The sequence below is a fragment of the Dermacentor variabilis genome, chromosome 1, assembly GCF_050947875.1.
Source record: "Dermacentor variabilis isolate Ectoservices chromosome 1, ASM5094787v1, whole genome shotgun sequence".
NCBI classification, from domain to species: domain Eukaryota; kingdom Metazoa; phylum Arthropoda; class Arachnida; order Ixodida; family Ixodidae; genus Dermacentor; species Dermacentor variabilis.
Window position 1 is genome coordinate 271,967,737 of NC_134568.1, and position 6,150 is coordinate 271,973,886.

At 43.3% G+C, this 6,150-nt stretch overlaps 1 long non-coding RNA gene across 1 annotated transcript; it reads right to left on the bottom strand.

The window, feature by feature from the left end:
* Positions 1-1,505: 1,505 nt before the first annotated feature.
* On the bottom strand, positions 1,506-5,623 carry LOC142573656 (uncharacterized). Its single transcript, XR_012826354.1, has 3 exons — positions 5,242-5,623; positions 4,126-4,265; positions 1,506-1,860 (listed from the first exon to the last, which is right to left on the bottom strand). It is a non-coding gene; the product is annotated as an uncharacterized LOC142573656 (long non-coding RNA).
* Positions 5,624-6,150: the final 527 nt, after the last annotated feature.

Consider the following 6,150-nt stretch of genomic DNA (forward strand, 5'->3'; position numbering starts at 1 on the left):
TTATTGAGGCTGTTAACGAGGTAAAACTTTTAATAACTCGTTTAACGAGCTTTGAGTGTGGAGAGTTGAAGGGCAAGAGTGACTTCTTACTTCTCAGTTCGAAGCACCAGCACACGTTTGTTTGCAAGGCACAGCCTGAGGTCTACAAAGTGCAAGGAATCATCAATGGGGATCTCGTGCGTTAGTTCTAGAGGCTGCAGCTTTCTTAAAGATCTCCAAGACTCCCAAAGCAGCAGGCTCGAAAGCGTGATCGGTGCAATTATTACGAGGTAGTCATCCACAAACCTGCACACTTTAACAGGAGACGCATCTAGGTGACCTTGAATGTTGCAATCATGATAGATAAATATGACTTAATGGTGGCGCCAGGCATGATCCTATACAAACACCATTCCTATGTATATTGTATAGGATCATGCCTGGCGCCGCCATTAAGCAATATTTATCTAGCTCATCATGACTGCAATATTCAAGGTCACCTAGATGCTTCTCCTGTTAAAGTGTGCAGGTTTGTGGACGACTACCTCGTATTTATTGATTGCACTGATCACACTTTCGAGCTTGCTGCTTCGGGAGTCTTGGAGATCTTTAAGAAAGCTGCAGCCTCTAGAACTAACGCATGAGGTTCCCACTGACGATTCCTTGCGCTTTGTAGATCTCAGGCTGTGCCTTGCAAACAAACATGTGTGTTGGTGCTTCGAACCGAGAAGTAAGAAGTCACTCTTGCCCTTTAACTCTCCACACTCAAAGCTCGTTAAACGAGGTATTGTAAAGTTTCGCCTCCTTAACAGCCTCAATAAATCTTGCTCACATGAAATGCATGATAGTCCTGCTGCACAGGTTGATCACCTTTCTTGGGTTGGCTACCCCTTGACCTGAATTTCAGTCATAGCGGAACAGCTTCTGAAGCGCACGAAACGTGATGAGCCCGCTCAGTCAAGGAACCAGCCAGTTGAAAGACAGGTTTGCAGTGCTACCGTATGTACATGTTTCCCACAGACTAAAAAAGATTGGGCAACCTGCAGGAATCGCAGTCCTTTTCTCAGCCCCGGAGAAGCTGGCAAGGCTCTGTAAGCGTGTAAATGCACCTAAATCGCGTCAAAGTTGTTGCTCTGTCGGGCACAGAAAATGTTTTGCGATATGTACGACGAAGGTGGTTTACTAAATTCCCCTGTTTTGAGGCAGTAAATATGTTGAACGGACAGGCAGGTGCCTAAATGATCGTTTAGGAGAGCACTATAACAACTTCCATAACACTGTTCAAGGTCACTTGGGCACTCACTGCCGGGACTGCGGCTGCATGCTCCTCTTTGAAGATACGCAAGTTTTAGCGAGACACAGCTCACCCGGTAAATTATTGCCGATTTCACCTGAAAACAAGGTAGTTTGTGCGTTAGTGCCCCCTCTATCACGCTGACCCCTAGTGAAGTCTTGTATCTCAACAGATAGAAATTGTGATTTATTTTTTTCAAGTGACCATGTTCTTAGTACAATGACTTGCTGTTAGAACAACCCTTGTGACTGCCTTTCATTTTCTGCGCATGACCCCTCTTCCGTATACACACACGATGTGGCAACGAAATAAATTGGAAGTCAGCGCAGTGTATGTCATCTCTCGCAGTCCTTGTCCTTCACGTTGTACGTCATTTTTTATACTGAACGGTGAATATTAATCGATTCAAAATTAGAAAAAAATATAGTACATATTTGAGCTGCAAAAATGCAATTGATGCAGCAAATGGCATTTAGCTTTCCAAAAGAAAAAATATGTTCACGGTTAACCACGAGGTGCAGGGACTCCCATTCTCTGAGCATCTTGACAAATAAATGCAGTGCATGGCATTGCTGGAATCTTGCATCCTGCATTAGCAAAATAAGAAGAGAGTCATGAGAGTTCAGTCTGCAATTACACATGTACACAGCGGAAAATTTGATAATGCAACAAGCTCCTGAACGTAACAAACTTAATGTGACTGGACACAATGCACAGCTTGGGCAACTGGGCAAGACAAGTGAAAGGTAGGAGAAATTTCTATTTTGCAAACTTAGGAATTGCATGTTACCATGAACACTAAACCACTATGCAATTGTGAATACAATGCACATACAGCAACAAAAGCAAATAAATTTACAGTAGCCTTTTCACCATAGAAAATAAGAGAATAAAATTTAGACGCTACCAATGACATCTCTCAACAAACATTTGTCCAAGAGTCTGTATGTGACCTCAATATAAAATTGACATTATGAAATCTACAATATATCTGTGCATTACACTTTATAAGTACTGCAGCTGAGAACCTTACAGTGAATAAAGGGAAAATCAGACATCCACCTGTTCGTAGCAATTGCTACAAAGGAAACCCATACGGGTTCCTCGAAAGAAAGGCCTTTCGAGGAACCCGTATGGGTTTCCTTTGTAGCAATTGCTACGAACGGGTGGATGTCTGATTTTCCCTTTATTCATTACTTCTCTGCACCTTGCGGGTTTCCGCAGAACTACTACGTCAGAACCTTACAGGATATGGCACATTAAGACTGAGATGCACAAGACATTAAATGACTGTTTTTACACAACATTATTACACTAGCAGACGGAGTACTGTTTTAGAGAGTGAACACAAAATGAAAATGAGGGAACCCCCACTGGCATTCTCATTTGCCCTGCAATACATGCATACAGCCCAACAATCTCCAACTCTCCAATGCAGTTTATTAGACTCTTTCTGTGTCCTAAAATTTATTGTGTATTTCTTATTTACTAATTTAGTAAGAATTGGCATTTCGGCATACTTTCCTCGAAAATTTAGCATGTGCTGTCAACTATTTTCCTTAGAGCACACCCCCTTCTTTCAATGGTTTAGCTTGGCAATACGCTGACAAGTAGTATTCCCTTATTTAAACTTATGATCCTTCCTCATGATCCCACTTTCTACTTCATGCTCTAAACTGTGATGCCCCTCCTACGCAGTTTATGTTAATCTGCAACTATTTACATGGTCCTTCTTTCTGTAGCCTCTCAACTAGAGGCTGAAATTTCTGGTCTCCTAAAACAATCATCTTTACCGCCCAAAACATATTGCATGGTTACCCCTCACTGGGGGGGAGGGGGGGATTGTATATAAGTGTTCACACATTCAATGAACCTCAGAGCCACAACCATTTCTCATTCTGTGTTGCCACTACCCGCATGAGTCACAATGGTTGTAAATTGGCTACCCACCCTCTCTTGCTTAAAAGTATATTTTGCCACGTGGAAAATGACAAGCATTACATTTGATTGAATGAGTGCTCCTGTGCATGTTTTTTTTTTTCTCGTCTTGTAATGGCTAGGTTCAAGATGGTCAAGTTGTCTGAAAACTGTCTAGCCTCAACCAATACTTTGTGTAGTTTCAAAATTATAAAACATTCATTTTTCAAGACTTATCCCAAATTAAGCATGAGACAGATTTTCATGATGCAAATGAGGAAAGGTTGTGCTTAGAGACAATGATGGGCCTGCTATATCCTGAGAAACTGTGTGAAATGAAATATGCTTGCAATTTTCATGAGCAGCTAGCTCAGTACAAGAAATAGGCACATTGCCTGCGGAAAGATTTTTCTAACGCCCACGAGAGGTCCTGGTTTCTTGTAATTTCTTCAAATCCCTTGCAGACTAGATTGCAATCCGGCGCATTTTGATTTTGTATTCAAAATAAAAACAGCTCAAATTTTAAGGTTTTGAGAATTATATGGTAATAAATTAAAGGAAGAAGAGTGTAATGCAATGAGCTAATAAGAAGCTTATTGCAGAGAGTGAACAAATATTCTTTTCCTGCAAATAAATTGGTAGCAGGAAGGTCATACGAAATTAGCAGTGACTGCACAATAAAGAATAAGATGCTGCAATGCCCCGTTCTGTGAATATTCTTGCACAAAGAAAATCCTCATTATGAAAGGCCATCAAGAAAATGCAAGTGTATACTTTGGATCAGAAGTCATATTTGCAGTATGCACTGTACCATCGGCAATATTTACAACCACACACAACTGCACATGATATCAAGCTTAGGCGGCCAAGGAGCCTCAGAGTTTTAAATTATAACTTGACTTATTATATTACACTGCACACCTACATCTACTTACAATGTTGTCTTCCCAACTGCTTTCAAGAAGACCATCTGTCAACCATCAACCATCTGTCTGAAGGCGAATGCAAGTGACTTGCTCTTGATGGAGGTCACCAAGGCTGGGCATTGTGAAACTGCTGCTATCATCTGCATGAGCTGCGAGAAACGACGCCCTAAGTTCAAGATAAACAAATGCTATTAAAACAAAAGACAAGATCACTGGCAATGGGCCTCGTTTTGGTTTGCACAACAAAAGCCAAAAATTTGGACTTTATGCTGCTTACTGAAGAAGCACGCCTCCTTCCATATGTTGCAGTCATGCATTAAGACTGTCACACAGGTGCATGTTTGCATGCTCATATGCTGCTGTCGCCACTATGCCAGCATGCTTTGCAGTTTATTATTTCAAGTTATATTGATTATTGTGTTTTCTTGTCAATTCTTGGCAAACAGCCGCGCAACAAAGTAGCTCACTTACAACATACTCCCTTTTGAGGAGCGAATTCACACACGCACGCACGCACGCATGCACGGACGGGTGCGCGCTCACACACACGCACACACACAAAGCCTCTACCACATGAGCAGCTTTCCACGCTTGAAACACAAACTATTTTTTATCCTTTGACACTCCTACTGCTAAGGCATAAAAAAGCCGTTGTGTGACCAACCCCAAACTCCCCACCCTACACTTCCAGCTTAAACACTTTCTCGAGAGCCAGGACAAGCCTTCTAGCTTCCAAAGTGCTCCAAGCTGTAGTTACGAATTTCAATAGGGCTGTAGGCGACAGCTCTCGAAGGGCATGCAAACAACCCAGAGATACCTAAAGCTTGTATATGATACCTCTAAAGCGAAATTTTCAGAATTCATTAAAGCTCCAGGAGACAATTGCTATATGCGTAGAACGTCTCGAATAACCCACCATTCACAATTTTAGCGGTTGTCCGCATCAACGGAAATGTGGGCTAATGGGAAATCCACGACTTTAAGATCAGAAATGGTGTAATGGCGAAACACACTACCACATTTCTTAATCACTTATTTATGCTCTGGATGTAACGTTCCTTTCACAATAACAACCAAGGATATCGATTCATCAGGGCAGAGGAGGGAATAGGAGAAAGCGTATACCTGACGCCTTCCCGCTGGTCCTCCCGAGAAACGGCGCCTGATACAGCAGTTGTCCAGGGTGGCTTGAAACCAAACTCGGCTTTCAGGCGGGAACGCTCGCTGCACCAAATTTGAAGAGTTTTATTGCGAGTAAACGTCCACCGACCTTACGCAATACATACGCACGCACAAATATATGCACTCTTAAAGCGCAGGCTTGTACAAAAGCGCGCACGCGCACATTGACAAACACGAACAGGCGTACATACATGCAGGCAGACACGCTCACACGCGCACGCACACACACGACCCACACAGAAACATGCGCACACACGCACGCATACACACAAACACGCTCACAGAGCACGTAGTACGCACTACACACACGCAAACACGCCAGCGCATACAAACCGGCATGTACGCGCGCGCGCACACACACACACACGGACGGACGGACGGACACGCGCGCGCGCACACAGCGAGCCGAAAACATGCTGAAAGCGTCCGGCAAGCAGAAACAGCAGCACGCGACCGCGTAAGGGAGAACCAATACCGCGCCGGTTCTTTCGAAAGGTGGCAAAGCCAGTCGTCCTTTTTCTACGCGACGCAAAAATAGCAGACATTTCACTTAAGTGCGATTGACCGTATTACAACAAACCGCGCTGAACGTACTTACAAGAGAATCACATCTACGAACGTTCAAGCGCTGAGAAACAAAGCGGAACAATGCAGGCGCACCACGCCCGTTGTAGGTTTGACAAACATTAGTCACACGGGGCGCGATCGAGGTAGTTAACCTACTACGAGCGCAGCTGCTCTTGCCCTCACATTAGTGAATTATTCTACGAGATCACAGTAAGATACTTCTAGAGCGAACAAAAACACGTAAACCACCAAAGAAATACCAAATAAATGGACACTTGCCTGAAA